A 26009-nucleotide genomic window follows, 5' to 3' on the forward strand; every position below is an offset into this window, starting at 1 on the left:
TTTTCAGTTCTTTCCACAGATTCTCGATCGGATTCAGGTCTGGACTTTGACTTGGCCATTCTAACACCTGGATATGTTTATTTGTGAACCATTCCATTGTAGATTTTGCTTTATGTTTTGGATCATTGTCTTGTTGGAAGACAAATCTCTGTCCCAGTCCCAGGTCTTTTGCAGACTTCATCAGGTTTTCTTCCAGAATGGTCCTGTATTTGGCTCTATCCATCTTCCCATAAATTTTAACCATCTTCCCTGTCCCTGCTGAATAAAAGCAGGCCCAAACCATGATGCTGCCATCACCATGTTTGACAGTGGGGATGGTGTGTTCAGGGTGATGAGCTGTGTTGCTTTTACGCCAAACATAACGTTTTGCATTGTTGCCAAAAAGTTCGATATTGGTTTCATCTGACCAGAGCACCTTCTTCCACATGTTTGGTGTGTCTCCCAGGTGGCTTGTGGCAAACTTTAAATTACACTTTTTATGGATATCTTTAAGAAATGGCTTTCTTCTTGCCACTCTTCCATAAAGGCCAGATTTGTGCAGTATACAACTGATTGTTGTCCTATGGACAGAGTCTCCCACCTCAGCTGTAGATCTCTGCAGCAGTGGCGGCTGGTGCTCAAAATTTTTTGGGGGGGGGGGGGGGCGCAAAAAGAAAAATGTAATAGGTATTGTTTCGCGTCAAAAAAACGCAAAAAAATTGCGTGACTTTGAAGTCATGGTACAGGCATGGCACAGGTGATGGTACAGGCATGGCACAGGTGATGGTACAGGAGATGGTATAGGCATGGCACAGATATGGTATAGGCATGGCACAGATATGGTATAGGCATGTCACAGGTCATGGTACAGGAGATGGTATATGCCCCCTTTCAATGCAGTGACCAGCGTACATGCCCCCTTTCAATGCAGTGACCAGCGTACATGCCCCCTTTCAATGCAGTGACCAGCGTACATGCCCCCTTTCAATGCAGAGACCAGCGTACATGCCCCCTTTCAATGCAGAGACCAGCGTACATGCCCCTTTCAATGCAGAGACCAGTGTGCGTGCCCTTTTTCAATGCAGAGACCAGCGTGCGTGCCCCCTTCAATGCAATGAACATTGTGCTGTGCCCCCTTCAATGCAATGAACACTGTGCTATGCCCCCTTCAATGCAATAAACACTGTGCTGTGCCCCCTTCAATGCAATAAACACTGTGCCCCCTTCAATGCAATGAACACTGTGCTGTGCCCCCACAATGCAGAGTTCAGCGTGTGTGCCCCCTTCAATGCAACTGTTCTGTGCCCCCATCAATGCAGAGTTCAGCGTGCGAGCCCCTTTCAATGCAGAATGCCACAGCATTGTCCCCAATCACTGCAGAGCGCCACAGCATTGTCCCCAATGATTGCAGAGCGCCACAGCATTGTCCCCAATGATTGCAGTGTGCCACAGCATTGTCCCCCAATGATTGCAGTGTGCCACAGCATTGTCCCCCAATGATTGCAGAGTGCCCACAGCATTGTCCCCCAATGATTGCAGAGTGCCCACAGCATTGTCCCCCAATGATTGCAGAGTGCCCACAGCATTGTCCCCCAATGATTGCAGAGCGCCACAGCATTGTACCCCAATGATTGCAGAGTGCCCACAGCATTGTACCCCAATGATTGCAGAGTGCCCACAGCATTGTACCCCAATGATTGCAGAGTGCCCACAGCATTGTCCCCCAATCAATGCAGAGACCAGCGTGCGTGCTCCCTTCAATCCTATGCACTTACCTGGCGGCGGCTCGACTCCCGGCGGGGGCTTCTCCCCTCCTCGATACTTCGTCGTCTTCTGCAGCGGCGGGAAGGTGAGCGGCTTCTCCCTCGTCTCGGCCTCTCCTCTTCTCTGCGGCGGGAAGGTGAGCGGCGGTGACGGTGAGTGACTGACGCACGCACCGGCACCGCCCCCATTGCGACGTCAGCGATCGGATGTCCTGGATGATGATTGGTCCAGGCTGGAGACTGGACCAATCACAGCCAGGATATCACGAAGGTGGGGGTGGCCAAGCGCTCTTTCCTGCGCCCAGGTTACGCCCCCAGAAGGCAGGCAATCAGCGCCTCTTCTGGGTCGTAAACCCCACCCCCCCTTTAGCCACCACATAGGCCGGCGAACCGATATTTTTTTTTTTTTCATAACTTTATTGTTCTTTTTGTCATTTTTTCCCCCTTTTTTTTAGGGGGGGCGGCGCCCTGGCGCCCCCTATGCACGGGCCGCCACTGTTCTGCAGTTCATCTGCAGATCATGGGCCTCTTGGCTGCATCTCTGATCAGTCTTCTCCTTGTATGAGTTGAAAGTTTAGAGGGACGGCCGGGTCTTTGTAGATTTGCAGTGGTCTGATACTCCTTCCATTTCAATATTATCGCTTGCACAGTGCTCCTTGGGATGTTTAAAGCTTGGGAAATCTTTTTGTATCCAAATCCGGCTTTAAACTTCTCCACAACAGTATCTTGGACCTGCCTGGTGTGTTCCTTGTTCTTCATGATGCTCTCTGCGCTTTAAATGGACCTCTGAGACTATCACAGCGCAGGTGCATTTATACGGAGACTTGATTACACACAGGTGGATTCTATTTATCATCATTAGTCATTTAGGTCAACATTGGATCATTCAGAGATCCTCACTGAACTTCTGGAGAGAGTTTGCTGCACTGGAAGTAAAGGGGCTGAATAATTTTGCACGCCCAATTTTTCAGTTTTTTATTTGTTAACAAAGTTTGAAATATCCAATAAATTTCGTTCCACTTCATGATTGTGTCCCACTTGTTGTTGATTCTTCACAAAAAATTACAGTTTTATATCTTTATGTTTGAAGCCTGAAATGTGATATGGTGGCAAGCAATCTGGCGCTAACAGACACTGTCTGGAACAGTAACTAACTGACACAGACATCGCTAGTGACACTAATACAGTGATCAGTGAATTGTACACTGACACTCTACTAATGACACTGGCTTAGAAGAGGATAACATCTAGGAGCAATCAAGGTGTTAACTGTGTGCCTAACAATGTGTAATGTGTGTAATTTGTGCTGTTCAAAGTGATTTCTCAAGAAAATAAAGCATGGAGACATGGATTGATGGTGAGAGAGTTTTGGAGCTCAGATACAGTTTGGTTCCACTTTAACTAAACACCACAAAGAAGTAAATCAGTTACTATAGAGATATTTATACTCACCGGCCACGTTTTTTAGGTATACCTTGCTAGTACCGGGTTGGACCCACTTTTGCCTTTAGAACTGCCCTAAAGTGTTACCAAATCCAAGATCCTTCAATCACTATATCTGGTCTCCCACAGTACACGGAACATGGAAAATGCAATAGTTTTAGTACATATAAACTGCTAAATACCTTTTCTCATCAGCGGTATATAGCAATCTTGTGACTTCTATCAGTGTCTGGTTAAAGCTTGTAGGAGAAATTTTCATACTGCACTAAGCTGTGCTATCAGGATCCAGGACCCCTGACCCTCTATCTGATTGGCCCTGTGCTCATCGCATGCACTCTCCCAGAAAAAAAAGAAGTAAACTCTCTAGCAATACACACCAAGCTGAGCATGTGTAGCTTGTCTGTACTATCTGGAAATGAGTTGGGGACAGTGGAAGAAGGTGAGGATCAGAGTAGACAGGATCAAACATCCTTTTTACACAATGCAGAGGATTAACCCCTTAGGTTCCACAGTGAGTAAAACAAGCATGCTTTACTGCATATACAAACTGATTTTATTGTTGTGGGTTTAGTAACACTTTATTTCTTCATGGCATACATTCAACAAGGTGTTGGAAACATTTGTCAGAGATTTTGGTCCATATTGATGTAGCACCCTCCCAGGTAGGTGCTAGGGAAGCTATAAAGGGGGGCTTTGTCTGCTTATCAGATGAGCTTTGATTGTTCAGCTAGGCTGTCATGTGTTCCTAGGTGTGCCTGTCGAGCTTGGGGAGTCTCCCCACTGTGTCCAATGGGGGCTCTCATTGGACAGTGGAGGAAACCTGACCAATAGCACATCAGGGCTTGTATCTATCCCAGAGGGCAGAATATGCCGCAATGCATCCTGAGATAGGGTATAAGTCTGAGGGGGGCACATGACAGAGGTCTTTGAGTCCCAGGAGGAGAGACGGTTGTCTCTCCTCCTGTCAGCGTGAGGAAGATGTCCTGGGCGGTCGGCCTAGAGGACAACAGGTTGAGCTGAGCTGCAGAACGGGATCCAGTGTGCTGTGGACCAAGTGGAGTTGTTGGGGCGGACGTTTCCAGGAAACGTGTACACTGTAGTCATAAAGGGATGGACATGGTCAACAACAATACTCAGGGAGGCCATGGCATTTAAACCATGCTCAATTAGTACTAAGGGGCCCAAAATGTACCAGGAAGATATCCCCCACACCATTACACCACCACCACTAGCCTGAACCATTGATACAAGGCAGGATGGATCCATTATTTCATGTTGCTTACTCCAAATTCTGACCCTACCATCTGAATGGTGTAGCTGAAATTGAGACTCATCAGACCAAGCAATGTTGTTCCAATCCTCTATTGTGCGAATTGCAGCCTCAGTCTTAGCAGGAGTGGCGTCTGGTGTGGTCTTCTGCTGCTGTAGCCCATCTACTTCAAGGTTCAATGTGTTGTGTGTTCAGAGATGGTATTCTGCATACCTTGGTTATAATGAGTGGTTATATGAGTTAAGCCCCGTACACACGTACCGATGGTCGGCTTACAAATGTTCCTCTTTTCTCCCCGGGATGTCGGTGTCTGCTGAAAAGTGCAAAGACAGCACAAGGACAGCACAAGAATTTTGTCCGCCGACTGCAGAAGTGATGTCATGTAATGGTTAACTTTCCCTGTGTTTTCTATTTTCTGAGCATGCCCAGTCTTGCAAATCTGCGGTCTGTCGGCCGAATTGTGTACTGACAGGCGAACAATCGTCCGTTCTGGTGTCGGCATACAAATATTTTCATGTTTGCACGAAAGACTTTTGTCCGCGGATTGTGCGCAGACATCTGTCGGAGGCACCATACTAACACGCGTACAATCGGCAGATCCTTCGTCCACCGACGTTTGTATGCCGACGATCGGTACGTGTGTACGGGCCTTTACTGTTGCCTTTCTATCATCTGGAACCAGTCTTCCCATTCTCCTCTGACATCAACAAGGCATTTTCCTCCACTCCACTGCTGCTCCCTGGATATTTTCTCTTTTTTTGGACCATTCTCTATAATCCCTAGAGATGGTTGTGCATGAAAATCCCATGACTGTAAATCACAGTTTTAAAATACTCAGACCAGCCCATCTGGCATCAACAACCATGCCACATTCAAAGTCACTTAAATCCCCTTTCTTCCCCATTCTGATGCTTGGTTTGAACTTCAGCAAGTCGTCTTCACCATGTCTAGATGCCTAAATGCATTGAGTTTCTGCCATATAATTAGCAATTTGTGTTACTAAGCAGTTGAACAGGTCTACCTAATAAAGTGGCTGATAAGTGTATATTTTTATCATTTTATTAATTGCCACTGTTTCATCTAGTGAATCCTAGTACGTCCTGTGCAACTCCTTGATCTTTTGTCTTTATGCTGTCTCTGGCACGCTCCTAGAGGTATACATGGAAAGTCACACAGACTTTTTCCCTGTGAATAAGAATCCCTGTCTGTGCCATTCATAAAATGTAAAAAAAACTGTAAAATTAACCACTTCAAAACTGAGCGACGATTTAAAATTTTTTAACGGTTACCAGTTTAGAAACAGAGTGCAGCTCTTTTTTTTAATTATTGCTCACGCTCTGGCAATCACAGCGATACCTCACATGTGTGGTTTGAACTGCGATTTTATTCGCTGCGCGACTTCCATATGTGTTTTCTTTCGTGCGCGAGCTCACGGTGACGGGGCGGCTAAATTTTTCTTTTCCTATTTATTTATTTTTTTAAATTTTAACACAGGTTTTTAAAAAAAATATAAAAATCTGATCACTTTTATTGCTGTCACAAGCAATGTAAACATCCCTTGTGACAGCAATATGCAGTGACAGGAACTCTTTATGGAGGGATCGGGGATCTAAAAGACCCCAGACCCCTCCACTACACTTACATGTATTCAAAACGCTGAAAACTGCATTTTTGAATACATTCACTTTTTGAAACTGCCGCCTTTAGCAGCTGAGTAACCCGGATGTGACGTCATGGACGACGCCCCCGGGTTATGTCATCGGAGACCCAATCAAAGCCGCATCTGGTTTAGATCGGGACTCTATCCAGCCGACGGACATGCCGTCTGGGTGCTCGGGTCTCCCGGTGGAACGGGAGACCCGGGCAGAGCCGCGGAAGGCAGCCGGAGGGGGGGGGCGTCCCCTCCTGCTCGCCGGGGTAACGATCGAGCGGTTCCCGAGCCGAATCGGTCAGTACCGCCAGAAAGCTGACCGCTGGCTCTAAACAACAGTACCGGGATGATGCCTCTAGCTAGAGGCATCATCCCGGTACAACCACTTAAATTCAGCCGATGTAGGCCTTCGTCAGTTTGCGTTAAAGTGGAGTTCCACACATTTTTAATAACTTGGATTACATAGATGTATGTAATCCCCTTTAAAACGACTTTTACCAATGGAACCTTTTTTTTTTGTTTGTTAGAATTACAATGATTATTAAAGGCATGGAAGGCCTCAATGTCCCCACTCCAGATCAAAATGATGTCGTCGATATATCATCCGAAAAAGACGATATAGCGAGCAAATGGATTGTTGGTCCATATTATTGTTATTATGTTAACTGTTTATTTTCATTAGTGATCTGTGGAGTTACTGTGGGGTTTCCTCTCCTTGTTTTTCATTTTTTTCCTTTCAATTTTTTGTTCACCAATAACTTCTGTTGCTCTTCCACTCCACGCCCCCCTCTTTTGGCTTTATATAGCTTCGGGTTGCCGCTTTGCAGTGACTTGACAAAGCGCATGTGCGCAAAACATGTCGTCACGGCAACCCGAGGCTTGAGGTCCACGCTGGCTCCCCTTTCTTCCTGTCTTCGGCAGTTCGCGTGTGACTCGGGAGTGACGCTGCGCGGATCCCGGAAGTGCGAGGTCCATTGCCTTGTCTGTGTGTTTGGCCGACACACGCGCCACATGACCTCCCCCTATTGTTCCTAGACTCTCCGGAACTCATTCCACTCTTCCATCTCCCCCCGGACCAGGAACATTGCTTCTCCCTATAGGGAGCGGGACCCCCACAGTGTCCCTCACGACACCGAAGTCATCAGGACCGGTTTGTGACCACTTTTAACAATTGTTTAATAAACTTTCTCACTTTGCTCACTGCCTGTCTTTATTAAGGAACATCAGTTGTTTACATACCGCAATGCGCCATCTCTTCTTCCAGTTCCATTACAGTAACAGTGCACATTTTTAGCACTGATTACTGTGGTCCCCCCAAAAGTGTCAAAAATGTCAGTTAGGGGTCCAATCTGTCCCGCTAAAAATCGCTGATCGCCACCATTACTAGTAAAATAAATTAAAAATAAAAATTACATAAATATTTCCCCTAGTTTGTAGACACAATAACTTTTGTGCAAGCCAATCAAAATACGCGTATTGGGATTTTTTTGTACCAAAAAGATGTAGCAGAATACAAATTGGCCTAGAAAGATGAAAAAATTTGATTTTCTTTTTTTGCCGATGTTATATTTTTTTAATTTTTATTTTTTTGGGGAATGGTACAGGTGATCAATTACCACCAAAAAAAAGCTCTTTGTGGGAAAAAAAGGACATACATTTTATTTGGGTACAGCATCGCAATTGTCCATTAACCACTTGCCTACTGGGCACTTAACCCCCCTTCCCTCCCACATTGCTGTCACACTTTGAATTACAATTGAGCGATCATGCAACACTGTAGCCAAATTAAACTTTTATCATTTTTTTCAAAAAAGAGAGCTTTCTCTTGGTGGCATTTAATTACTACTGGGGTTTTTATTTTCTGCTGAACAGCCAAAAAAACGAAAAAAAAAAAAAAAAACTATTTTTATAGTTTGTTATACAATTTTGCAATCAGGTCATTTTTTTCCTTCATTGATGTGCACTGATGAAGCGGCACTGATGGGCCCTGATAGGCACAGATAGGATGCACTGACTGGCTACACTGATGGGTACTGATAGGCAACACTGATGGACACTGATAAGGTGGCACTGATAAGGCAGCACTGGTGGACACTGATAGGTGGCACTGATGGGTGGCACTCATGGGCACTGATGGACACTAATAGGTGGCACTAATGGGCACTGATAGGTAGATCTCATGGGTGGCACTGATGGACAATGATAGGCACTGGTAGGTGACCCTTATGGGCAGCACTGATGATGGGGCACTGATTGGCACTGATAGGTGGCACTGGTGGGCACTGGTAAGTGGTGCTGGTGGGCACTGATAGGCACTGGTAGGTGGCACTGGTGGGCACAGATGCTCCTCTCCAGGACCGATGTCCTTTTGACAGCAGCGACAATTGGCTTTTTTTTTTCCTCATGCTGACAGTGTGAGGAGAAAAAAAAAAGCTGATCGCTGGCTGCTGTTAACATCACCTGATCAGCTGTCATTGGCTGACAGCTGATCACGTGGTAAGAGGCCGGGATCGGCCCCTTACTCTGATCTGTGATCAGCCTAGTCTCATGGACTCGCTGATCACAGAGTGAGTCGCGCACGCTCCCCAGGGAGCGCGTAGGCAGATCATGCACGTGAGGATTTACATGGACGCCCTCCCGGCAAATAAGGTCCGCGCTGTAGCCGTCTTTCAGCTATAGGATGGGAAAAAGTTAAAATAACGCAGTGCCGAATCGCAAAAAATGGCCTGGTCATTAAGGGGGAAAATCTTCTGGTCCAGGAGTGGTTAATGAAGATTAACAGGCAGGTAAATATGTTTTATTATAGAAGAGACATAATGTATCTCTTCTGAAGTAAAAAAAGCCTGCCGGCTCATATTTTACATTTTTTTTCGTTGATTTCTGCTCTAATACAAACGTTGAATGAAATGAACGCCTCTGTCTTCTGCTCCACAAAGAGGAGCTGACATTGGGGAATTGTTAATGGACTGATAGCAGCGGTTGAAGGACTGGAGAGCAAAGAAAGAAATGCAGAGGAATAGAGGAGTGAAACAAAAAAAATGAAATGCAAATGAGGTGCAAGGCCATGCGTTTTTAGGAAAGGAAGACTGCAACTAGCATCGGAAAAGGAAAATTCTTAACAGATGACAGAAATGAAGTGTGATTTAAGCAACTGAGAAAATCTGATTTATATGACGAGCATTATTGTGTGGTAGGCTGGATTTTACATGTCAAGAAAAAATGATAAAGACAAGTGCACCCCTGTGACTGAACCCAGTGCTAATTGGAATACTGTATATCTTTCACTGCAGCCAGATTACTGAACCGAGTTTTATTTCTAATACCAGCTACAGTATATATTCTAATAGTGGTGTACACGGTAAGCAGACCCACCCATTAGGAGTTCATAAAGGAAATGTATAATGTTATGTATATATGTTCTTTATTTAATATTGTCAGGAATTAATTAATTCAGTATTAAGCTGAAAACCAAACATGTAATATATTGCAGCTTACCAATCCATTTGATGTGTTTGCATTCATTTTATCTTTTAGGTGTTTTCCCTTCTGTTTTCTCTTTATAATCTGGGCAGTAACATACCTCCCATGAAGAGCAAATATTTAATAACCGCGCTCCCTAGTGCATTAATTAAAGTGACTAAACAAACCAGTGTCCATCAAAGGCATCAAGAAATCAGGAAAAAAACTTATACCAATACATAAAATGTTATAATGTCCATAAACAACCACCAGGTGCTTCCATCCAAAGTGACTAAGTGGTACTGTATGGTAATAGGTTGTAAACCCTCCTCTGTAAGTTGTACCTATAGGTAAGCCTATAATAAGGCTTACCTATAGGTACTATAAATATCTCCTAAACTTGCACCGTGTAGGAGATATTTACTTTTCCACCCATGCCGTTCCTTCAGAGCCCTGTGCTGTGAACGGCAGCTCCCGCGTGCATGCGTGAGAGTGATATCATTGCGCCTCCGGCCAATCAGATAGCCGGAGGATGCGAACCAGAAGGTAGGATGGCCAAAAATATTGGCTGTGTCACTGCTGAACAGGTGGCATTGCGGAGCCTTTTTCTAAAGTAAGGTAAGTATTCAATAATGAGCTGGTATGCAGTGCATACTAGCTAATTATGCCTTTGTCTTGCAGGTTTTTTGTTTTGTTTTTTCACTTTTTATTTTTTTGAGTTTACAACCTCTTTAAAGCAATGTTCCGCCCCCCCCCTCCAAAAATTAAAAGTCAGCAGCTACACATACTGTAGCTGCTGACTTTAACATTAGGACACTTGCCTGTCCTGGAGTCCAGCAATGTCGGGCACCGCAGCCCATGTTTCCATCGGCTGTCTGATGCTGCCTTCACCATTGCCGTCAAAAACAGGTACACGCTCCCCTCTCCCCCGAAAGGTGCCAAATGTGGCATCGGAGGGGGGGGGGGGAGGAGACAGATAAGCAGAAGTTCCACTTTTGAGTGGAACTCCGCTTTAAGTGGTTCCACAAAAAAGAATTAACTATGCTTTCTTCCACCACATTCAGATGCACACCCTACTCACCAGATAGAAATATTTTATATGCATATTGAATGGGAATAGATACTCTCAGGAAGAAAGCGTACAGCAAATGCACACCAATCCCCCCTTAAAAAAAACTCTGGGTATACGAGGCACATGGAATCAGGAAGGAAACAGAATGCTTCTCATAGGGCAGTATAAACAATTTATTGGTCACAGGCTAAAAATATTTACAATGTTGAAGAGAATTTGATTGTGTTAGGGTAAGTATAAGTAATTAAAATTACTTATACTTACCCCAACACAATCAAATTCTCTTCTACTAACTTGGGTGGATAACACACCTGGGGGTGCTATTTCTCAGATTTATTCTGGATTGTGATTTGAATAAAACATTTTCTGTATTCTATGTTTGTATAACCCCTTTTTTATGTGTTGATTTGTAAAGTTAAACCATCTTATTGTGATATACAGATTGTCTGCCATGGATTTGCTCGGCAGTGCATGGGTTGGTTTTATGTCTGAGATCCAGTCGAGTTGCAACTCTTGTACTAAAAATGAGGAGGACCTTCAGCTACTCCTTGGAAAAATGCAGGGACTTTTAAAACGTAAGTCTCACTTGTATTGGCATTTAGAGTTCTTTCACAAGTATATCAATGAAAATATCAATCCACAAGGTCTTAGGTTGCATACCTTCCCAACTCTTAGGGACCCTTCAGAATCCTTTAAGAAAAGCTGGGAGGGTATCCTTACTAAGTGTAGCAAGGAACTCATGAATCTACTTGTAACTCAATATATGAGGGACATGTCGGCATCGGATGTTGATATTGAACAATTGAAAACCCAGTACAGACATGTTTTCAAAATATCCTCTTTTTCTAACAGCTGGCAAGAAATAAAAAAAACCTTTAGAGACTCTAAATAGAGAGATCATCTAAAAAAAAACAATCCAAGTTTAACAAGGATAAGCAAGCCTTCGTTAAAGGCTATGCATATCGGTGGTCAGATAAAACTTTTTTTTACATACACGTAAACGTGACACACAGAAAGCACAAGCTATGGCTGAGGACACTATGGAATCAGATTCATCACTATTCAGTTCCATCTTACAAACTACACAATCTTGTCCTATGGCACCACAGACTACACGTTCCAATTCACAGAAACACACACGCAATGGTATTGGACTATCACCTACCCACCCCACAAATACAAAATGATCCGACTCACTATCACAGTTAGAAAAATCAAATGCACCACCAAATAACCTAACACCCATTTTGCAAAAAAATCCTAGCTAAGGGAACATCTCATGCTCCTAACACTCGAAATCCACCACCTACACAAATTAATGACGTTTTTTTAGATCTACAACTTACACCTGCACCCAAAATAACGAGACAAGGAAGTCTCGATCCGTTTGTTCACCAAACAGTCAATCCAGGACATACGACAGTACCAACAAACTGAACATTTTTAATTTAACAAATTTGAAACTAACCCCAGCACAAATAGAGGTCTTACAACTCTTGCCCTTCCAATTCCATTGATATAATGGAAACAGTAAAGGATATATACCTTTTTGCTCGCAACCTGACCTTTAAATACCTATTTGACGAGGAAAGAAAACAAAAAAACTGGAAAAGGATTAATCTAAACAAACAAAACAATACACAATGGCAGAATGTAGAGCCCTAAGGGATCTTTTACTGCTCTATGATGAAGGAAACACAGATGTTATCTCTGCTTTTCAGTCGGAAGATGAACCAACAACATCCTCTTCACCTTCAGATCATAACTCTCCGAAGAAACAGTTTAAACTTAAGTCTCAAAAATTCCCCGACTTAACAAGCTGTCCCAACATCTGGACATTCATACAACAAGTGGTTCAGGATCTTAAATCTACTACTTGGTCTCTTATGCCCATGAATATAACATCTAAGCAATCCTTAGCTCTACAACAACTACAACACACTAAAGATATAATTATAAAACCCTCAGATAAGGGTGGGAACATTGTAGTTATGACCCCAAATCAATACGAAGAAATGTGCTATGACGATCTGGGCAATACTCAATGGTACTGCCCAATAGAATTATCTGAGGTCCAAAATTATATAAATGAATTCCGTCCACTATGTGTGCATTTATTGAGGGTCTTATCAACAAAGACACTTTAGACTACTTAAATGTTAAATACCCCAGAACTCCCACATTTTACACCATACCCAAAGTGCATAAGGACCTGAGAAATCCCCCAGGGAGACCCATAGTCTCAGGGATCAGATCCCTTACTGAGAACGCAAGCAGATACGTTGACTCCCTCCTGCTGCCTCAAGTATTGGCCTGCCGTCCTATATACGTGATACAATGAATCTTCTAAAACACTTAGAGGGGATTCCAGTCCCTGTGGATGCCCTCCTCGTTGCTGTAGATATTGAGGCTATGTACTCAAGTATCCCGCACGAGCAGGGCATCCGGATGGCTGAATCCTTTCTTAAAGAACAAAAACAGACCACCTGGCCTCTTATGAATTTTGTTTTAAGATTGGTATTAGATTTATTCTGACTAGAAATTACTTCACATTTGTAGACCATTGTTTTTTACAGATTCAGGGGGTGGCTATGGGCACTTGCTGCACACCTTCTTACACCAACCTATATTTGGGGGTCTTCTCCAGCAAACTAATGGAGCAATGGTTGCCACATATTTTGTGTTGGCACCGTTGTATTGACACTCTATTTATGATTTGGAGAGGCTCCAATGCTGAACTCAGAAATTTTCTTGAGTTTTGAGCATAAACGATCTAAACTTAAAGTTCACAAATATTGTCAGTAAGGACAGTGTGTCATACCTAGACCTCAAAATCAATATTCTACCCAATGGAGATTTGAGTACAGATCTTTATATAAAACCCAGTGTCGGCAACACGATTCTGTGCGCAGCAAATGCCCATGTCGGCATTCAAACCTGTGACCAGCCACATCCCAGGCGGTAGCCCTGCTTACTAGGCTACCGTCCTCTCTGGACATTCCTCCCTGAACATTCCTCCCTGAAGCCTATTATTTCAACCTTAGTCTTGCCAAGCCTTGCTCATCACCCTTGATTCCCCACACCTGGTACTTCCCTATATAAGTCCAGCCCCTTGCACTCCAGCTTGCTGATTATTGAGCTCCTGAACCTTGATCAAGCTACTCCTCACCTGCTGCTCTTGTCTACTACCACAAATCTAACGCTGACCAGGAATTGACTACCGACTACTCTTCTGCTTTGTCCCTACCTACTGAACTGCTACCTCTGTTGCCGATCCGGATTGTCTGACCACGCTTACTGCTGCCCGCTCCGACCTTTGGCTCGTCTGACTTCTCTCTGGTTATCCCTTGTCTGCTCCTCTGCCTTCGGACTGAACCTGCACTCTGCCTGGCTGGGTGATCCTGAGAACCGCGTCCTGGTGTTAGCTTGCAGCGCAGTCTATCCCCACCATCAGGGGCTCTAGTGAAAACCAGCTAGCACTTAGTTTCCGCACCTCAGGTGAACCCGTGTCCTCATCAGAGTACTACGCGGTGTCCATCCAGTATCCAGCACTGCTGCCACCGTAGCCAACCCGGATTGTCTGACCACGTCTCTGCCAGAGTTCCTGCACCTACTACCTGCCTGCGATCTTTGCCATTGGGCTCCACTCCTACCTCCGGCCAGCAGTCCTCTGACTCAGGTGAGCCTGTAGGATTGTTACAGCCCATCCCACCCCTCTAATTAGAAGCATCCCGTATGCTCAATACTTGAGACTTCGGAGGAATTGTTCTTCGGAGATAGATTTTCAGATGCAGGCAAATGGCCTACAATCATGCCTCCTAGATAGAGGATATTCTCATTCGATTTTGAAAAAGGCCTTTAACCTTCCTAGCGGTATTCCCGAGTGTGACTCGGGGTAAGATTTTAGTGCCAAAAGCGGTAACCCCGAGTCACACACGGGGTAGCGCTAAGAAGATCGCTGGATGCTGGAGGAGGTTTTACTTACCTTTTCTCCGGGATCCAGCGAAGACTGCAAGCGGTGTGCGGCGGCGGAGCTCTCTCCCGATCGTCTGCGAGCCCCGGCTTCCGTCTCCGGCGACGTGACGTCCGCCGGGGGGTGGAACCGGCGGCAAATTTGAATGTAAAATGCACCAAACACACTGATATCGTTCAAAATAAAATCACATTACATTACCCCCCAGTGCCCTTTCCTGCAGTTTTACTGTACTTTTATATATATATATCTATATATATATACACATATATATACAGTATATATATATATATATATATACACATATACATATATATATATATATATATATATATATATATATATATATATATATACACACACACACACATATTATATATATATATATATATACATACATATATATGTATGTATATATATATATATATATATATATATATATATACACGTAATTCTTGTGAATGAGCAGCCCAAACCAACTGTATACATTATATATATATATATATATATATATATATATATATATATATATATACGTATATATATATATATATATATATATATATATATATATATATATATATATATATATATATATATATATATATATACATATAATATGTATACATAATATATGTATACATATATATATATATAATATGTATAATAAATGTATACAGTTGGTTTGGGCTGCTCATTCACAAGAATTACATGCTTTCAGCACCTAAAATAATGGTACCGCTTTCAGCACCTAAAATCCAAAAGAATCATACCGCCAGGGAGGTTAATAAGGCTAAAGCACAACCAAGAACCAGCCTTATATACAACATCTAAAAAGGAGACAGGGACAGTCAGGTTTATTACCAAATATTCGATGCATGAACAACAACTGCATTTCACCTTGACCAAACACTGGCAATTACTTACCAACGAATACACCATCGCTAAATATCTCAAGCCCAGACCAGAGATAGTGTTCAGGCAGGCCACTTCATTGCGGGATCGCCTGACCACTAGTCACTATGTTGTAAATCAGAGTATAGAGGCAACCCAGAAGGGAACCTATAGATGTGCCAAATGTGCAGGTTGCCCTTGGGTGACAGTGGGCAAAGGCATCTCTCTACCCCATGGCAGGGTGATATCAGTCCAGGCAATATGCGGACTGCACCACCCAAGGCATTGTTTATCTTACGAAATTCCAATGCAAAGCCTTCTATGTTGGCAAAACAATATTGTTAGCTAAATCAACGAATAGGAGATCACCTTTACTATTCAGATGGTGGCAAGATCCTTACATCAGTCACCAGACACATTGGGTTGTAACATAAATATGACAACTCAGTTGTCACATGTTTTGTGCTGGAAGTTGTTCCCCCAGACCCCCAAGGAGGGGACTGGGATAAATGCATATTGCAAAAAGAGACCTTATGGATGGAACGTCTAAATGCCACTACACCTCTAGGTATAAATTAAGTACTTTACCTATAAACCATTTTTGTAAACCTGTTCTTTTCAATATATAGGTCTTCAGGGTATGGGATTTATGTGTCTGGTGTGTCTTTTCTGTGATGCCTCTGCCTTCTGTCACCCTTCTCCCCCTGTTTTCCTTTCAATCCCTGTTTTTTATTTATCTACTATGTCCGGTGCTGATAGCAATTTGGATCATCAAAACAAGGATTTTTTTTTTAATTAATGGATATGCTCTCGATGTGGCTCTGGATATATTCCTTTCCATGACCGTGGCACTGCTGGGTGCAATTTCACGGTGGATGATCTTGTATCAGGTTTTTTTTCCTCCCCTTCTGTGTAATAATGAAGTATAATGCGATGTTGTATATGTCTTTCCGCCCTTGCTGTAATAAACCAGACTTATTATAGTTTTCATGTTCTATCTTTAAATCATGCACTTCCCAGTTTTACTAATTTACTGAATATACATTTATACATTCTCTCTCTTTTGCTGTATTATGCACATTGTTGTTTATTCAAATTGCTGGTTCCTACTTAGCAGTTGTGTGTTGGTTTAGGGGCATTTTGACTAGCACCTTTAACCACTAGAGGATGAGCCTCCACTTCCCTGGGGACGAGTGTGCGGTCCCTGGGGGAGCAGGAATTGACGCGGCTTTGTTGCCTCGCTTTCCCGGCTCCTCGCTTCTTGGACCCGCCTGTGATCACATGGCGGTTTCATTTTTGGCAGCCGTGGTGCCTGCGCAGTTAGGGATCGGACCCGACATGCGTCTTTTTCCAGGTACTCCTGGATATGATGTGTCGGGTTGGAGTGTCTTATTTAAGCACCAGAACCGCTACATTTGGCTAAGCTACAGGGAGACACGAGGGGTTTTCTATCTGCAGGTATGCTAATCATGCAAACCTTTTTCATACTATTTATCAGACTTTTACAACATGACTTAATAGCCATCTCATTACTCATAGGTTGCACATGTCAATTGGTTTATTGGCTCATGAAATATACTTGTGCTCTATATTCTTTTAAATATCAGGGGAATACTCCAGACCAGGACTCTGATTAGAATATTTTCTTTTTGACAAGTCTAAGTTTGTGCATCTCCTTGTCTCCAGTATACCTACAGGTGGACTGGCAATGGGTAAGAGTGTTTTCCCCTTTTTTCACATTAAATATCAAAATGAATATTTGTGTATAAACTCGTTACGAGTTTTTGAAGTGTTTGGGCTGCTTCTTTCTAGGTACAGGTTAAGCCTTTCTACTTTCTATTGTGTAACAATGTAATTATATTGGCTTATAAATACTTTCCATTTTCAGGAATAGCTTCCTGTCAGAACAACTAGATTGTTGATTGGAATATCTTTATATTCTACGTCAACACCCCCCTCATCAAACCACTGGCCAGTTATATCTGTCCAGTGGTTTGATGAGGGGGGTGTTGACGTAGAATATAAAGATATTCCAATCAACAATCTAGTTGTTCTGACAGGAAGCTATTCCTGAAAATGGAAAGTATTTATAAGCCAATATAATTACATTGTTACACAATAGAAAGTAGAAAGGCTTAACCTGTACCTAGAAAGAAGCAGCCCAAACACTTCAAAAACTCGTAACGAGTTTATACACAAATATTCATTTTGATATTTAATGTGAAAAAAGGGGAAAACACTTAGCGGTATGTATTCCTATGTTTTATAGCTCTTCTATGGGTTAAATGGATTTACTATCTATACCTATATCACCTTTTTATTTAGGTCTGTGGGTTTTCACTCCCCCCCCCTTCCTTATTTACTGATGATTTTTATTTGTAAATTTTAATTTTTACACATTTTCTACACATACATTCCCTCCCGCACTCGTCCCGGGGAAAGGTTCTTTGCTTGCACCTTCAATTTGTGACCTTTGGTTCTTGGTGCTGGTGTTATGCTCTATGGTCAATATGCAGATGAGCTTTGAAATCCACAATATGGAATATCAAACATGTTTATTGATATGTCTATGTATATATATATTCCCAACAGGCAGGGCGATTCTTGATCTTCTCTTCAATATATATGCTCCTGAGGAAGCGGTGTTTGAACTGCGAAACATGTCGGGCAAGGCCTCTGTACAGCTTTTCAACTCTCTAGGCCCATTTTTTTAGAGTGATCTTTTTAAAGTTTATGTGTTTGTACAATTGACTGCTATGTTTGCTGTCTTTTATATGTCTTGATCAATAAAAATAATTTAATGTTTTAACTTTATCTCTATACAATTTTGTACGTTACCATTAAAATCCTCACAGCCCCCCTTCTTCTTTCTCTTTTTTTTTCTTGGTTACCCCTCTGTATCCCTCCTTCCCTCTCCCTTTCTCTTCATCCCCTTTTTCTTCCCTTTTCCCCTCTATTCTCCCCCCCCTCCTTTTCCTTGCACTCATTTTGTCCCCTCTCATAATGGATCTCACTTACAATGTTGCCGATCAATGAGAGCCTGTTAAAAATTAGCTGGGGCGCCGATATGCGTTCCACCTGCATTCCAAGATGGCGGAAGTGATGTGTCACATGGAGTGCGTCCACTGTGGATAAAGGAGCACAGGGGCACCTTTGGACAGCAGCATTGTCAGTCTAGGGGTAGGGGATTGTTAGATGTACTAAAAGAAACAAATACACTAATAAATTTAAGTTAAACTCTGTTAAAACTAAGGCCCCATGCACACAGGCGTTTTTAACGCCGCTGTAAGTAGCGTCAGGCGTTTTCTTTTTGCAGCCTAAAAACGCACCTCCATGTTATTCTATGGCCTCATGCACACACAGACGTTTTTGAGCTGTAAGTGGCCTAGGCGTTTTTAAGCTGCAACAAGAACCCATGACCTGCGCGTTCTGAGGACCAGCGTTACAGCTGTAAAAACGTCTGACGCTGCTAAAGGCTGAAAGTTGCTTAACGTGCGTTATATGTTATATGCTCTGCACCCCCCACCTCAAAGCCCCCTGCCCCCAAAGCACCAACACCCCCCCATGTTGAGGGCATGTGGCCTGGTGTGGTCCAGGGGGGGTGGGGCCGCTCGCTCGTCCCCTCCCCTTTCCTGGCCTGCCGGGCTGCATGCTCAAATAAGGGTCTGGTATAGATTTTGGGGGGGACCCCACCTCGTTTTTTCGGCGTGGGGCTACCCTCAAAATCCATACCAGATCCGAAGGGCCTGGTTTGGAACCTGGGGGGGGCCCCCACGCCGTTTTTTCCCATTTTGGCGTGGAGTTCCCCCTCAAGATTCTCACAGCACAAGTCGCCCCGCAAGTCGGATCCGACTTGCGGTGCGACTTCCATTCAAATCAATAGGCTCCCATAGGGAACCATTGATTTTGAATGGAGGCAGAAAAATACGCTGCTAAAAGCAACGTGGCAAAACGTGCAATAACGCAAATGGAAAAAGCTACTGAAAGCACGTTTTTACAGCTGCTTTTTCGGCGTCAGAACTAACTTTGACGCACGTTTTTTCTAACGCCCCGTGTGCATGGGGCCTTAATAAGCAGTTACACATAGCAAGCCGTTTTCTTCCTTTTGAGATAAAAGATTTACATAAACAAATAAACGCTAATCATTGTAAACACCCCTTGTAATTGCTACATCTGCAGGAAAGCTTGTTCTTTTCTAAAAACAACAGACTTACTGGTTGGATCACCAGGTGAAAATAAAAGAAAGAAAGGATAAAAATAGAAAACGAACACAGTTATCACATCTAAGAATTGGTAAGCTGCAATATAATAAATGTTCGCTTTTGGTTTTAATACTGCTTTAATTACATTGATTGATGTGATGGATCGGAGCTGTGTGTCTGGAAAGAGCGAGCTGGGCCTCAGGACCAAGGAGGGGCTGTATACTGAGGTATGTCACCTGGATTAGGTCTGTAATGAGGGAGCAGAAGGGATAGAGGGACTACAAAGGGTGGACTCTGCGAGAGAGGACTGAGATAGTGGGGAGATGAGACTGGAGGAGGATGACATGGGATGGAGGAGGAGGAGGAAATGGAATGGAGGAGGAGGACATGTGATGGGGAGATAAGACTGAAAGAGGAGAATGTGGGATGAGGGAGATGAGTCTGGAGGAGGAAGATGTGAGATGGAGGAAGAGGACATGGGGTGGAGGAGGAGGAGGACATGGGATGGGAAGAGAGGAGACTGGAAGAGGAGGACATGGGATGGGGGGAGATTGGACTGGAGGAGGAATACATGTGATGGAGAAGGAGGACAAGGGATGGGACTCATGGTATGGCCAATGGGCAGATTCAGTAGGACAGCTGGTGGGTGGTCCCTGGGGAATGTTGGTGGTCAGGCCCGGGAGGGGAGGGGGCCCAGGCCTAAAACTGTATAAGGGGCCCCTAAAATTGCAGATGCCTGCCCGGGAGAAAAATGAGATGAGGCCACAAGTGGAAGACGCTATGCATGGACAGGGGTCTTGTAAAGGCCAGTGCTGCTGTGAGTGAAAAGGACATGCTTTGAGTGTCCAGGCAAATCTGTGCCTGAACGGACAGGAATCTAAGTCAGGCTGTAGATCTGAGGTACCTGCCCCCCCCCCCCCTCCCACAGATTATTTTTTTTTAATTTCCTAAAGAGGAGTAAGGCAGGTGGCCCTAAATCGGAACTTCTCCTTTTGGGTGAAGCTCTGCTTTCAGTGTGCAAAATTATATTATAGTTGTTTAGCAATGAAACTTGTCAGGAAGCCCTAAAACATACGCTGTTGAGAGGACTGCAGCACAACACAATGCAGTCACATAGAATCCTGGGAATACTGTTTAACCCTTAAATGTGATACACTCAATTGACAATATTACATTAGCAAATTTGCAAAGTTTCCTGGATAGCATTAGCAGTTCAATAAATAATATTATTTGCTATCTAATGTTTCCTGTATCTCTCCTTACTCGATATTACTAACTTGAATATATAATAATTTGTTTGTGATCTGAAGTTTCAATATTGCTATATCTTTGTAAAAATAACTGTTTAGATCATCTTACCATGTGACCTGCTATCATAGCTGGCTCTGAAATCAGTTGTTATTTACTAAATAGATTATACAGTACCAGATCGAAGAACTGATTTTGCTCACTATATATAAAGCTATTACTTTGCTTATGATGCTGGGAGAGAACAATAGCAGAGATCAATACTTCATTTATCAGTACTTGTCCTCTCTTCACAAAAGACCAAATAAACACCATCAACATGCCGTTAACATCTATTGTGGGGGAAAACCGGAAAAACACTTATATCATTGAAGCTGAAACCACTGTGATTTATTTAGCAAAAAAAAGAAAAGAAAAGGTCTACACATACTATTGAACTTTTACCTAGATCTAAAAACAAACCCCAGAAAAGGTCTTCCTAATCTGCCTCATAAATCCTTATTTTCCTAAATTTTTTTCATTCCTAAAGTGTGACTCCATTTTCAAGAAACCTCCATCCCATCCCAGCTTCACATTTTTTAAAAAAAGTACATCAATCTGATAAAGACATGGGTTCCTCCTAAAAGTAATGCCTGTCTGTGGCAAGCACTAAAAGTGTTACTAAACCCACAACAGTAAAAATCAGTCTGTGCAGTAAAATATGCTTGTTATACTTACTGTGGAACCTAATGGGTTAATCCTCTGCATTGTGTTAAAAGGCTGTTTGATCCTGTATGCACAGATCCTCCTCTTCTTCCACTGACTCCAGAACATGTCCAGATAAGACAGAGCCTTTGGAGTCAGGCTGCACATGCTCAGTTTGGTGTGCATTGCTAGAGAGGTTTTTTTTTTTCTTGGGAGAGTGCATGTGATCAGCACAGGGCCAATCGGCACTGTCCATATAGAGCAGGGGTCCTCAAACTACGGCCCGCTGGCCGGGATGTATCATTCACATTGTTTTGTTTTTTCCCCGAATCACCTAATTAGAGCCAGAGGCTCTAATAGGCTTCAGAAAAGGGTGGACCCGGGGCGCAGAGCACTGCGCCCTAGCCCTCCCATTTGTGTGACAATAGCAAATGAAAATTCGTTATTGTCACACGGATGCTCCTCCTGGCCAATCAGGAAGCGGGTCCGAGACCCGCTTCCTGATTGGCTGAAAGGCGAACCCATGTCATTGGCCGAGGAGGAGGCGGGAGGACTCGAGGAGACGCCGCCGCCACTGCAGGTAAGTGCACTGACTGGTCTCTGCATTGAAGTTGGTACGCATGTCTCTCTGCATTGAAGGGGGCACGGCACGCTGGTCTCTCTGCATTGAATGGGGGCACACATGTCTCTCTGCATTAAAGGGGGCACGGCACGCTGGTCTCTCTGCATTGAAGGGGGCACGCTGGTCTCTCTGCATTGAAGGGGGCACGCTGGTCTCTCTGCATTGAAGGGGGCACGATGGTCTCTCTGCATTGAAGGGGGCACAATGGTCTCTCTGCATTGAAGGGGGCACGATAGTCTCTCTGCATTGAAGGGGGCACGCTGGTCTCACTGCATTGAAGGGGGCACCCTGGTCTCTCTGCATTGAAAGGGGGCATGCTGGTCTCTCTGCGTTGAATTCGTTCATATTTTTTTTCAAACTATAGTCCGGCCCCCAACAGTGTCTGAGGGACCATGAACTGGCCCCCTGTTTAAAAAGTTTGAGGACCCCTGATATAGAGAGTCAAAGGTCCTGGATCCTGATAGCTCAGTGCAATAGGAAAACTCCTCCTACAAGGAAGGATTAAACCAGGAAGCCACAAGAATGCTATATACTGCTGATGAGAAAAGGTATTTAGTTTATATTTACGAAATCACATGCATTTCTATGTTCTGTGGGAGACCAAATATAGTGAATATAGGGTCCTGGGCTTAGTAATACTTTAAAGCCCCAACTTCACTGTATTGCCAAAGGTAATACTTTAGCCCTTGTGCATTGTGATTGTGTTTTATAACCATTTTAGATACAACTGACACCTATACATTACACAGTGAGTAGTTTCTGGTAGTACTTTTATGCTGTACCTTTTAATTTTCTTTTGCCAGCAGTATCTTATTATGGCTTTGTACTACAGCTGATCCACCAAGGATTCTAAATTGTAATTGATGGCACTGATTAAAAAGAGAATACAATAATGTTGAAGATTTCACCGCTCCCATCCGGTAATTAGCAAAATTATTGAAACAGAGAAATGCCTTGGCCCCGGCAATGTAGCTGAAATTTTTCCATGTGTTCTACCCTCGGCTGAGCAGAACAGTGTTACATTATGCCAACTGGAAATATGGATCTGACTACTAAGTCTAGTTGGATTGATAGAAGTGTTGGTGCCCTTGCAAAATGATCTCATTCATCCACTCATCGATTTCAGTCACCACACTTAGCATACCCCACAGCTAGAAAGTGTCCCAACTCCTGGAATTGAATCCTGGTAAAGAGATAACAACATCTGTTTTCTCTTTGAATTTCTATCAACATAATTAATAAGTGCAATGAGCATGTATCTTCATTTTTGTGCAAATATTAAACAGATGTTCTGACAGCACAAAATGTACTGTCTTTTTTCTACTTGGTGTCAAAACAATCTGTTGAGCCTTTTGTTCCCTTGGCAGTAACTTACCAATTCTAATTACATACTGGGCATAAATTGTGCTAAAAAAAAATAAAATGGATGGGAAACATTGGTATTCCTGCAAGCAATTTTTCTATTAGGACATGGTGATTATTAATATTTTTCATATCTGTGCTGGCCAGGCTTCCATAAATTATGTTCATCATGCCATGTTTAACAAGCATATTTTTATATTAAAACTAAAATGACTACAAGATTCAAATTAGTACAAGATTCAAATGCCTGGGAACTCTGCTGTAGGTTTTATCCTTAAAGTGGAACTTCACTCTCTCAATCAATATAAACTATTTTTTTTAATCCTTATGCTGCTAGCATTAGTAGTAAAGAAGAAGGTATATTATATTTGCTTGTTTTAAACTTTTTTTTTTATATTTCTTCAGTTATTCCCTGGTAAATTATGTCATACACCCCAGGAGTCTTCAGGAGGGGAGGAGAGTTTTTTTCAGCTAAACTCACCTTCCTGCCTGCGTGCCTGAGTTAAGGGAAGATGGATTCCAGGGAGTAAATGCTATATGAATCATCAGCCCCTACTCAAAATGGTCAAGCCCAGAAATTCTAGGGGGTTTATTTTCAAAGTGATTTCCCAGCAAAATAAACTATGGATAGATGGGGAGAATGGATGGCTGAGTTTGCTTTGTATGTTAAAAATGAATTAAATGGTGTTTTTGGTTTGTGGTGTTCCGATGCAGTGTAGTTCCACTTTAGGGAGACTGGGGGTGATCGATGAAGGGTTTTCGTAGAAAAAACAGACAGGGTTTGCCCTGATATTTGTATCCTTCAGACAGGTACATGCCTAGGTAAATGATGTCATACATCCCCAAACTCTTCAGGAGGGGAGGAGGGGTTTTCTCAGCTAAGCTCACCTTTCTGTCTGCATAACTGAGCCAAGGACAGATGGATTCCAGAAAGTAAATGCTACATGAATCATCTGCCCCCTATTTAAAATGGCCACAGCCAGATATTCTAGGGGGTTGGTTTTCCAAGTGATTTCTCAGCAAAATAAAGTATAGAGACATGGAAAAAATGGATGGTTAAGTTTTCTTTGCATATTAAAAATGAATTAAATGGTGTTTTTGGTTTGTGGTGTTCAGATGCTGTGTAGTTCCACTTTAAAGACACTGGGGTGATTGATGAAGGGTATTCATATACAAAACAGACAGGTTTTGCCCTGATTTATTTATCCGTTAGGCAGGTACTTGAAACTTTCAGAGCCCAGCACTGAGCTCAGAGTGTTCATAGTTGCCACTCTTACTCCAATACTTCACAAACCCTGGCATGGACATTTTTAGGTATGCCTCAAGTGATTTGTAGCCATGACCACAGGTGCTGGATTAAGAGGAATGTTTTGTTGTTTGTTATTGTGCACAACACAATCCCTGGTGTTTTGATTCCCCTTTAGCTACAAAGGGTTAACACTTATTACACCCTCTGTCATATGTTGGTTCTCCAAACAGCACCTGAACCTTTTAGGATTACCCCAATGCTTACCTCCCAACTGTCCAGAATTCCATGAGACAGTCCCTGGATTTCAACAAAATCTGGTCCAGGAACCCAGTGCTGGAAAAAGTTATGACACTTGCCACAACTCGCAGGGGCAGGATAGCACCGGGCACCCAAGTCCAAGTCCCGCATCTACTGCCGGGTGCCCCAGATCCCCAGTGCCATAATTGCCCACTCTACTGCAATGGCCATCTTTCTCCACCTTTCAAAACAATACAGGTCAGAGCTGAGATAAGCTTCCTCATCCTCCTTCCTCTTTGGCTCTGACATATATTTTGCACAAAAGGAGGAGGAGTCTGAGAGGTAGGATGCCCCTCTATATTTAGTCACATTGTATCTGAGGTCTGTAAGTTTCAGAGAGTGGACGGATTGCATGTGGGGACACCTTGACCTGGAGCGGCGGCAGGATGAGGTGGAGTATTTATCCTAAAAGGAATGATTTGAGTGAAGGAAAAGAAACTTTGTGCTGAGGGGCTACTATGCATTACACACTCCTGAGCCATGCATTCTGCCAATTACGTTCTGACCCTCTGTTTTTTATGTACTCCAAGTCCTAAATCCGGCACAGACTGCAGAACTCTGTGCGTTACATTCTGCTGACCGTTTATGTTGTTCCTCCCATTGTGTGACGTCAGAAACTGGAAGTGACAGCGATTTTGTTTCTTCCAATTTCAGTCTGACCCCTGCACTCTATGCATTACAGACCCCTGACACCTGCACTTTGTGTTATGTATTCCTGAACCTGACACTGCAGCACTCATAATGTACTTCTGACCTTTACACACCTCTGACCCTTGCACTTTGCCTTACAAACTCTGACACTACATACATTATGTTGTACATATCATGCTTCTTGTCAAAG

Source organism: Pelophylax lessonae (genome assembly GCF_965119305.1).
Source record: "Pelophylax lessonae genome assembly, chromosome: 2".
Classification (NCBI taxonomy): domain Eukaryota; kingdom Metazoa; phylum Chordata; class Amphibia; order Anura; family Ranidae; genus Pelophylax; species Pelophylax lessonae.